Source organism: Xenopus laevis, chromosome 1S (assembly GCF_017654675.1).
Source record: "Xenopus laevis strain J_2021 chromosome 1S, Xenopus_laevis_v10.1, whole genome shotgun sequence".
Taxonomy (NCBI): domain Eukaryota; kingdom Metazoa; phylum Chordata; class Amphibia; order Anura; family Pipidae; genus Xenopus; species Xenopus laevis.
The window spans coordinates 18,207,381-18,219,347 of NC_054372.1; positions in this window are offsets into that span (position 1 = coordinate 18,207,381).

The window sequence follows — 11,967 nt, forward strand, 5'->3', positions numbered from 1 at the left end:
AGTAGAAGTTGAATTTTTCTTGTTCTTTTCCCAGTAATGTTGCTAATTTGTATCTGTTTTTATTTTGTATCTAGGAAAGAAAATATGAATCCTTTCTAGGGATGGGCGAAATTTTTGGCCTTGTTTCGCCGAGGAAATAACGCCCATAGACTTGTATGGCAAAAAAAAATTTTGTCGTGCAACAAAATATTTTTGTCGCCCATGGGCGTCGGCGACATTTCACCGGCTGCAAATTTTTGGTGAAACAAAATGGGTCAAATTCGCCCATCACTAATCCTTTCCAAATCTCATCCTAACTGTCCCCATAGTCACCCCAGGGATCCAGGCCAACTGTTATAGAAAACAGAGCACACAGGGAGCATGAGTTAAGGTCTGGCCATGCAGAAAAATTAATACACTTGGACACACCACAGAGGCGAATGTACAGGTATGGGATCTGTTATCCAGAATGCTCATGACCTAGGCTTTTCCAAATAGTGGATCTTTCTGTAATATGGATCATCATACCTAAAGTCTACTAGAACATCATATAAATATTAAATAAACCCAATAGGCTGGTTTTGCTTCCAATAAGGATTAATTATATCTTTTTTTTTTTTTTTTTTTCATGTAAATGTTTTTATTGAGTTTTAAAACCAAAACAAGTAGGAATTTAACAAAAATGCAAAGTTGTAAAATGAGGCATCTCCAAACTGGTTATGGAGACTCGAGATATAGAACAGGAATACAATAATGATAACAATTGGAGTGTCTTATTTACATTTTACCAGAGTGAAAGTAAAAATAAAAGTAAAGTAACAAAAACAAGTTCTAAATCTAACAACCTGACAACACTCAGTGAATATTAAGCACCAGTGATACAATAGTTCTGTAAGGAATGTGAAGAAAATGGACAAATAGGTTTTAGCCACTACAGGAAAGACTATTTCTTGAGCCAGTCGAGGATTCGAAATTCTAAGTTAGAATCTGTTTGATCCCAAAATATTGACCAAGTTTCTGTAAATATACATATGTGAGTTGGATCTTCTGATTTAATCCTTATTGCTTCTTGCCAACAAAGATTATTTAGAAGAGACTGGATATCTGAAAGTGAAGGAGTACTTTCTGACAATCAATTTGAGAATAATAATTTCTTAGTAGCAGCTGTAAACAACATCACCAGGTTAAAATGAGAATTACTTATAACATTTAGATGTCTCTGTAAATCCTTATCTGGAGAGTTTATGTGGAGTAATGCCAATTTTGGGCTTAATTTAATATGAAGCTTGAACTTGTGGTTCAGATACTTCTCTAGAACTAGCCAAACTTTTTGCACCTTAGGGCAACTCCAAAGGTAGTGAAATAAATCTACATTTAATTGGGAGCATTTTGGACAGAAAGGCTGGGAACCCAAACCTATTGACTTTCTATACAATTTACCATATCCTAAGTGGATTAATTATATCTTAGTTTGGATCAAGTACAAGCTACTGTTTTATTATTACAGAGAAAAATTTGGATTATTTGGAGTCTATGGGAGATACTCCTTTCCATAATTCTGAACTTTCTGGATAATGGGTTTCCAGATAACGAAAGTCTACTAGAAAATCATGTAAATATTAAACAAACCCACTAGGCTAGTTTTGCCTCCAATAATGATTAATTATATCTTATTATATCAACATCATCCAGATACATTTAGTTTCTATTACATGTATAATGCCCCCACAACAGATGGTAGATACTGATGGGCGAATAAATTCGTCAGGCGTGAATTTCTGCGTTTCACTGCCAGTGAATAAATTCGCGAAAATTTGGACGTGCGTCGGAAAAATCGCTCGCGTCAAAACCATCTCATGTCAACTCTCACACCCATTGACTTTAACGCCGATGTCAAAATTGACAAAAGTGTAAAAATTGCCACGAATTGAAATTTGCCCATCACTAATAGTAGAATAAATACAATGTCAGTTTCAAGTATAACACGCCAAAATCAAAAATTTTAAGTATGATTCCCCCAAAACACATGTCAGGATACAGTGTTAGTTCCATATAAATATATATAATACATCCACAACCACATGGCAGGATAGTAACATCACAATTAAGTAGCTGAGGGTCTAAAAAAGCACAATTCAATTATAATAGGTACTAATACAGGTATGGGACCTATTATCCAGAATGCTCGGGACCTGGGGTTTTCCAGTTAATGGATCTTTCCGTAATTTGGATCTTTATGCTATATTTTACTAGAAAATCATGTAAACATCAAATAAAGCCAATAGGCTGGTTTTGCATCCAATAAGGATTAATTATATCTTAATTTAGATCAAGTACAAGGTACAAAAATTTTAATTATTTGTATAAAATTGAGTCTATGGGAGATGGACTTTCCGTAATTCTGAGCTTTCTGGATAACGGGTTTCCGGATATCGGATCCCATACATGTAATACTAAAAAACTCCCACTAAGCATTAGTTGGCTGAATCTCATTTAGGAAAATAAAATACTGTCCTGTTCTTAAAGGGCATGTAAAGGCAAAAAAATAAAATCCCATTTTTACTTTCTTTAATGAAAAAGAAACCTATCTCCATTATACTTTAATTAAAAAACGTGTACTGTTTTTATAAGAAACCGGACTGTATGCAGTGAAATTCTCCCTTCATTTACTGCTGTGGATAGGAATTGTCAGACGGTCCCTAACTGCTGAGCAGGGAAACAATCATACTTGTGGAACAGCAGGGGGAGCCCCCGCCTTACTTCCCAGCCATGCAGAACTCAAGCAGCTTTGTTTATGACGATCCCTAAGCAGCCCAGACCACACTGAGCATGTGCACAGTCTTAGTCTTGCAAAGATGTTTAACAAAGTTACAAGATGGTGACCCCCCTGTAGTCAACTTTGAAAGCATAAATTATTTGTTTGATTAGGCTTGTGGTGCAGTAAGTTCATGTTTATATTTAGTATACAAAATACAGCATTTCTAGCCTTATTCTATTTTAGACTTTACATGCCCTTTAACATGTCAATCTGATTTCTCCATGGATCAGGCAGTCTTCATGTGAGTATTAGAGATTTGTTAAATGTGCTCATTGTCATCTGGTTTAAGCAATAAACATTCACACTTTCTGAAATCTCCCCCTCCCTCCCGCGAAACACAAGAAGCGATATGTAATCTGCGGGTTGGGTATTTTCCTTGGAATAGCAGCAGACTTTAGTTCATTGACCAAAATATACCTTTAAATATCCCACCACTGGTAAAGGGCTATAAAAGGTATAATTATTCATAAAATCACTTTATACTGGTATGTGAAGGCTACAATTATAGGGCCCGGCGCAGAAGCAATCCTTTCAAAGTGTGAAGTTTAAATTTGTTATGTATATTGGATGAACTTTCCCAAGCTATAGAATTCTGTACAAAGAAAACATTCATGACCAATTACACCAATACATTCCTGGTTTGGATTAGGGCAGGAATATTTTGATTTGTTAGCTTGCAGTAATGGAACTATGCAGGTTTTGTAGCTAGAACTAATAGGTATTGTATATTAAATGACCCCAATGTTCACATTATGGTCAGCAATTTCCTCTCATTTTATAATCAATTATTAATATTTTTTCTGACAAGCAGTAAAAGCCCAGCCCGTATGAATGAAAGACATTGAGAATTTCAGCCTTACAAGTAAAACAGCGGAATAGTGGAAGACTGACGGGCAAAGGGGAGATAAAAACATATTTCTTTCCTCGTAGAGTTCTATTGCTGCCTTAGTTCAAAGCACATTTAAGGTGGCCATAGACGCACAGATCCTATAGTACGAATTGAGGATTCGTACGATTTTCGGATCGTGTGTGGAGAGTGCCAACATCTTTCGTCCAGCGGAGATCGGTCGTTTGGTCGATCGGACAGGTTTGATTTTGACCCGACCGATCCCACGATTCGGCCACACGGCCGAACGTTCAGATTACCCCCAATATAGCCATGCTCGTTAATGTCATATCGGGGAAAGATCCGCTCGTTTGGCGATGTCGCCAAACGAGCGGATCTTTGCGTCTATGGCCACCTTAACTCTAAAAATACAAAAGGAATAAGAGTATAACAGATGTAGAACTATATACTGTATATATATATGTCATATAGCAAACTAAGTTGTAGCTTTAGATAATATATTAATAGGGGTTGACATTAATGCCTATTGCATGGCTCATATGTGAGACCCTTTCCTTGCGTTGTTTCAAAAGGCAGCACTTATAAAGGCTTATTTACCAAAATTTGGAATCTGAGGGTTTTTCTTCTTAGAATAAACTCTATAATAAATGTGCGCTTATTTATTCAAAAATTCAAATACAAAAAATTCTTGTGAAAAAAATTTAATACAGGTATAGGACCTGTTATCCAGAATGCTCGGGACCTGGGGTTTTCGGGTAACGGATCTTTCTGTAATTTGGATCTTTATTCCTTCAGTCTACTAGGAAATCATGTAAACATTAAATAAACCCAATAGGCTAGTTTTGCTTCCAATAAAGATTAATTATATCTTAGTTGGGATCAATTACAATCTACTGTTTTATTATTACAGAGGAAAAGGAAATCATTTTTAAAAATTTGGATTATTTGGATAAAATGGAGTCTATGGGAGATGACCTTTCTGTAATTTGGAGCTTTCTGGATAACGGGTTTCCGGATAATGGATCCCATACCTGTATTTCAAATTTTCACTCTTTTTATCGTCTTCAATGAGTCGTAAGATTCAAAAAACTTGCACTGAAAAAAAAACATTTTAAAATTTGATATAGACAGCTCCCGTTGACTTCTACCTGAACTCAGCAGCTTTTAGATGCCAACGTTTTACATTCGAGCTTTATGAATTTTTTGCACTTGATAAATATCGAACATACACATTTTTGAATGTACAATTCAAATTCCAGTGTATTAGAGCAAAAAAAAATGCTTTCTTAGAAAACGATATATTCAAACCTCCTTTTTCTTTTTCAATTTGTTTTTATTGAAGTTTTAGCATAGACATTCAGATATATAACAAAATATCAATATTATTGACAAGAGAATCAATACAGAAATTCAAACCAATGTTTGATAGCAATCAAACCTCCTAAGGGTGCTTTATGGCTGCCAGGGAGATGAACCAGACCCTACATTGATGTAGATGGAGAGACTCAAAAGCCTTGTGCCTACACCCAATGGGATACACCACAGCGGGATCCCTAGGAGTTAATAATAAAAATAATAGCAGGATACTTCCTCACTTCACGAGATGATTCCAGGGGGCAGATTTACTAAGCGATGAATCCAGAGTCCGTTTCGCACCCATCGTAACACTTCGCCAGGTGGAAATGCGCTAAGAATATGCCAATTCATTAATATGCATAGCTTTGTCCTGGGCGTCGAACGCTGGCGACTTTTCGCTATCGTTACTTTGGCAGTGCGAGCGTTCATTTGTGCCTATCGAAAAATTGCCTAGCGATAGAGCATGAATGACCGCTAGCAACGGTCCCGTTTTCTAGCGAATTTGTGCTTGCGACTGTTAGTGAATTGGCAAAAAGTCACTAACGTTAGCCACTTTGCTCTTTAGTAAATCTGCCCACAACTGACAGTTATCACTTCTTTAAGATAATTCCATAAGCAATCAAAATGTATTGGCCTGTGGGGGGGGGGAGACTGTTCGGGCCTTTGTGTACCTCTAATGCCAGGGCCTATTTTACATTTCTGTCTGGACCTGCTCTTTCCTTTGTTTTTTAAGAAAATAATTGGTGTTAAATTTGAAGGTTTAGCCTCTCTCATTAAAATCCACCTATGAACCAGCAGTGCCTGGAGTAGCATATTCCACAGGACAGGCATAAGTGAGACCTTGAATACCCCCAGCATAGTCACTCTTCATTGGACTATGTTTATTTCACTAATGTTCATTTTGGGTATTGTGGCCCTACCAGTGCTTTGGAAAGGAGAAGAATTACCCCTTCCTCCTGTGAGTTTATTACTTGTTAAAGCTAAATCTATTATCGAATTATTCGAATGGTCGAGGTACATAAACATTTTCCTAACTTAATCTCATTAAGGTATAAGTAGAACGAATCGTGTGCTAAGAACATAACGTTACAGTTATTAGCAATGAATCTCATCTGCTATTTAGTGGCCTAGATCATCAGTTTGTAAACCTCACCCTACATCTTGGTTGGATACTATTTGTTCTTGTCACGTATGTTATCCCAAAGCTCATAACAAACCCCAAGGTCCTGGTCTCGCCTCACGCTTCTGCCTCTAACAACCGCCTTTTGCTTTGGGAGGAGCCTCTGCTACTCGGATGCCGCCAGGTCTTAAAGTGAGAGGATCAAGGTGGGAAGTTCTGGACAGACAAGGGAATGTATACAGGACATTACTAAAAATAAATTAATGTAAATTGTAAAAGCTCTTAGAAGAGTGCTCTGAGCAGTTTTACGTGTATTTGTTTTGAGGGTTGACATTTCCTGACACACTTCTGACTGAAGAACATGGTATAGTACATGCCAGCGGTTTAACTATAGCTGAAGCAGACCCCACTGTCGCAGGGGCGGGCTGCAGGGTGTGCTTCCTCCATAGCTTTAAATAAATCCCCCTCCTGCTAGGCCCGGATTTGTGATGAGGCAACAAAGACCCAGGCTCAGGGCCAGCACGATGCCCAGCCACATTATAGGGAGCACTGCGGAGCTCCTCATCGATTCGTTGTATGCACGTAAAAGTGCACACACGAGGGGTGGGTACGAGTGCGGGGTTGTTTGTGCGCCAGAGGCCCAGAGGGTGCTTTGTAGTCTGAGGGGGGCCCCTGAGACAGCAGCCACGGTGGGCCCCGGGCCCCCAAGTCCAATCCTGCAAAGGCCCATCCTATGGAGAGAGGATAAGATGTTATCAGTGCTCTGCTGGACAAGCTGGACATATACTGGTTCAGGTATGGGATCCATCATCTGGAAACCTTTTATCCAGAAAGCTCCAAATTACAAAAAGGCCATCTCCCATTGACTCCATTTTATCCAAATAATATAAATTTTAAAAAATGATTTCCCTTTTCTCTATAATAATAAAACAGTAGCTTGTACTTGATCCCAACTAAGATATAATTAATCCTTATTGGAAGCAAAACCAGCCTATTGGGTTTATTTAGGGACAGATTTATCAAAGATCGAGGTAAATTTTCGAGTGAAAAATATTCTAATTTTGAGCTATTTGTTGTGTATTTCGACTAGGGAATAGTCTAAATTAGATTCGAATTTGAAAAAAAATTAGAAAATTGAAATGTATTATGTACTGTCTCTTTAAAAATTTGACTTCAACCATTCGCCATCTAAAACCTGCCAAATTGCTGTTTTAGCCTATGGGGGACCTCCTAGAACCTACTTGGAGTTAATTGGTGGACTTTGAAAAATCTAAGTTTATTTTGGGAAATTTGGGCATATTTATCAAGGGTCGAATTTCTCATTGAAAAAACTTCGAAATTCGAATTCAAAAAGACCAACCGAAATTAAGTTGAAGTTTTTTTTTTGGTGGAATAGGTCAGTTTTCGATCAAATAGGTCCGTAGTCGGCCGGATTCGAATCATACGAATCGAAGGAATAGCAAATTCGATCGAATTTGATTCAAAGTTTTCCCCAAAAAAACCTTTGATTTTTCAAAGTCAACCAACTGACTCCAAATAGGTTCTAGGAGGTCCCCTGAGCACAACAATTTTTATTGCTCCAAATGTATTAAAGTCAATGGGCGTTTTTTCTTATTGCGACTTTTTTGTCCTAATGCATAAAAGTCAATGGGTTTTTTTTCTTATGGAAATTTTTTTGTCCTAATGCATTAAAGTCAATTGGCGTTTTTCTTATGGCGACTTTTTTTCACCAAATGCATTAAAGTCAAGGGCCGTTTTTTTTATGGGTATCTTTTTGCGGCAAATTTCCCATGGTGAATTTTCACTGAAGTTTCACGAAAGAATTCGACCATGCTGAGATTTGGAATTTCGCTGTGAATCCATGGCTGGCGAATAAATTCACTCATCACTACTGATGTTATGTATAGTAAGGAAAAGCAGATATTTTAAGCTAAAATTGTATTTCACGGCGCTGAAATGTGTGTATTATAATAAACAAAGTACCCCCTGTTGCAAAATATGAGGCTATTAGAAGTCACCTTGGAGTTCCATGACCTGTATAAAAACACTCAACCTTTGGCCTTGTGTTGTCATATGGTCATGGAACCCCTCGTTAACTTATAATATCCTTATATATTACAAGAGGGGGTACTTTATTCACCATATATACTGCAGTATTACATAAGTAAAGCTGGCCATAGACGCAAAGATCCAATCGTACGAATCATCATACGATCGACTTTCCCAACTCCCGACCTGCCACTAACCATTCAGATCAAATAAAGTAGAAAAGAACAGATAAGCCGACGTTCTGCCCCTGACAGCAATCGTACGATAGACAAAGCTAGTGACAGTCTCCCACTGAAAATCGTACAATCGGCAATACACGCGGAGATATCGGCAGCCGACAGAAATCTTTTAACCTGTCCGGTCAGCCAAACGACCGATCTCCGCCAGAAGAAAAATGTCGGGACTCTCCACACACGGTCCGAAAATCCTACTAATCCTCAATTCATACAATCCGAACTTTGCATCAATATACATCTTAAGATGGAGACATAATAAAGTAGCTGGCTTGTGGGTCCTTCACATCAGATTGTCTGGTGGGTCTAAGCCACCCCATTCAGACACTGGTGGGAGGAAATAGAGAAGCAACTGCTACTGGTCACATGATGTCCATAGTCTGTTATAGACAAGAAGTAGTAACTGCTACTGGTCACATGATTTCAGTACTGTTAGAGAGGAGATAAAAAAGGCCCTACCATGTCAGTAAGTTTGATGACACCAACTACCAGTGGCAGAAGTCTGCAGTACAGTATAACTTCATAACTATACATATATTAGAAAAATAGAATAGGGCAGACTATATTTTAAAGGGCATAACGTTTATTCTAAAGTGATATCAAGTAAATATACAGTATTCTATTTCAGAACATTTTGGTGGATAAAAACATTCTCTCCTCAGCAGAAGTGCAAATGAAATATCCAAAGCCAAACTATAATTGCTGAAGAATTCAACCCCCCCCCATTCCAATCCTTGGTGAAAGCCCCTTTGGTAGTATTTACAGCTGCAAGTCTTTCTGGATAAGTCTCTACCAGCTTTGCACATCTGGAAGGTGCATTATTTTGCCTGTTCCCCTTTTGCACACGGCCAAGTTGGTTGGAGATTGTTGACAGCCTTCAATTTCCCAATCCTGCCACAAATGTTCAGATTCTCGTTAAGACACTGATTAGGCCCCTCAAAAGGCATTTATTTTCTTTGTATTAAACTGTACAGTGTAGTTCATGGTTTTCAGTCTTAAAGGTTCATTCTACTCCCAGTTTTATATATTTTGCAGAAAGAAGCAGAAATCCCTCTAATGTATATAAAATATATGCGTTACCCGCTAAAGAATTCTAAGAAAAGCTGACAAACTAATCTCTGTATGATCAAACCCAGGTGCAAGACAGAAAATCACCCTAAAGAGGTGCAAAAACAGGGCAAAACTTTGACAAATTATTTCCTGTGCCCAGACAGCTTATGGTAAAGAGTAGCAAAGCTGCTGCTACTAAAGCTAAAGCTGGCCATACATGGGTACATCAATGGTGGCACCGTGTCTCAATGGGTCAGAACAGTTGTTCCTGGGTTCCTGGGTTGAAGTCCTGCCAGGGCACTATGAGAATGGAATATGTATTTTTTTCTCCATGTCTGTGTCCAGGGCCACCATTAGAAATCACGGGGCCCCATACAACAAAATTTTCGGGGGGCCCCCTGGGCCATGCCCACCCCATCCCCCAAGCCCCACCCCAGATCCACACCACAGTCAAAAGAACACACAGATATCAACGCTAAAAACGGGAACACCCCCACACACAAGTTGTAAAAAACTATTGATGCCACCAGGGCCCCCCTACAAGTTAAAAAAAATAATTGGTGACCATGGCATCCCATTAAAGTTTTTTGAAAATCATTGGTGGTCAGGGCCCCCATAAGTTAAAAAAAAAATGTTGGCGCCAGGGCTCTCCATAAAAGTTTTTTTTTTTTAAATATTGGCGCCCTTACAAGATAAAAAAAACATTGGGCCCCAGAAAATATTAAAAACATTGGTGGCAGGGGCCTATAGAGTATTAAAATAATACATTGGTTGCTAGGGGTTTAAAACAAATAAAAAAACACACATTTGTAATCAGTAAAACTGAACTCGTGGCTTTAGAATTTCAGCTTCGGCTCTTTTCATGACTTCGGGTCTTTTGGTGGCTTCAGGTCTTCAAGTTCGGCTCTTTTCGTGGCTTCGGGTATTTTCTCTGCTTCAGGGCTTTAAGCTCGATTCCTTTAGTGACTTTGGGGAACGTTTGCTAACCTCCGAAAATTCGCCAGCGACAGCTTCGCTAACAGCGCAACACTTCGCCAGACGTAGATTCGTCAATTCACTAATTCACTAAAATCCGAAGTTGCGTCCAGGGCGCCGAACTCTGGAGAAGTTGCAATAGAGTTACTGCGTCAAGCAAAACGAAGTTGTGGTAGCATTGGCTAATTTGCATACGGCGGGAAGTTAAAGTTGAATGGACGTATTTGTTGCAGCAAATACATTACACTACACAAACCTGGGAAACCTTAATAAAAGAAAATAGAGTTGTTATATTGCCCTACACATGAGCCCAGTGTATAGTTTATGTGCCATATGTTAGGAAATGTAGGGGGGAAGACAGATACCCCAAAAAAAAAATTACGCCCTTTTGCAGCCTATCACCCTGAAAAAGGGAAAAGACGCTAGCGTTTTTTGGGACTTTGGGAAAAATGTTCAACTATTTTTTGAAGAAGTCCTATCTACTCTATTGCACTTCACCTGGTCTGAGCTGGTGAAGACAAGTCTGGCGCAAGAGGTAATGCTCAGTAAAATCCGCATCTTAGTGAATTTGCGTAGTTACGTCCATTCGCCAGAGCGCAAATTCGCCCGGCGTTAGGGAGCGAAGTACTTTCTTGTTGCCCAGGGAGGCTTTTATTCTGGTGATCCAGATGTCTGAAGAGGAGGATGGAAGATGCCCCCATCAAGAGTAGCACTACATATTTGTTCTCAATTCCACAGAGCCCCATTTTCTGAAACCCCTTCCTTGTAACAGTGTCATGCTCATCAAGTATTTATGAAATAGTAAATAAACAGCCGATTTTACAAGAGTTAAAAAAAAAAAAAAAAAAAAGGGAGCGAAGTACCGCTAGAGTCTATTTCCTTCGCTAGCAAAGTTATAACAGTGACCGTTAGTAAATCGCGATGTTCCAAAATGACGTCATACTGGTGAATTTTCGCCAGTGTTAGTCACTTCGCCCTTTAGTAAATTTGTCCTTTTGTGTCTTTTCACGGCTTGGGGACTTTGACTTAAACTTTTTACGTGGTTTTGGGTCTTTTCAAGGCTTTGGGACTTCGGCTTTTCGGTGGTTCAGGACATCGGAAGAGACGGCATGGCTTTGGTGCTGTCAAGGGGGGCCAGGCTATTTTGAAAAGTGCAGCACAGCCAGGCCCCCATTAGGCCCGGGCCCAGTATAGGAGTACCCCCTGTGCCCTGTTTGTGTCACAGTCCAAACACATAAAAAATTAGCTCCTAATTAAAGTGGTTATTGGTTAGGTCTTGGTTTGACCACATAAGTGATATTAAACTCAAGGCTGTACTAGGATGATGTGAATAAATAACTGTGGGGGGCAGATTTATCAAGCGTCAAATTTCGAGGGTTAAAAAACCCTTGAATTCAACCCTCGAAGTAAATCCTTCGAATTCGGATATCGAATTTGAAGGATTTTAGCGCAAAAGCTTTGATTGTTCGAATCGAACAATTCGAACGATTTTAATCGATCGAAGGATTTTTATTCGATAAAAAAAAAAACGTAGAAAAGT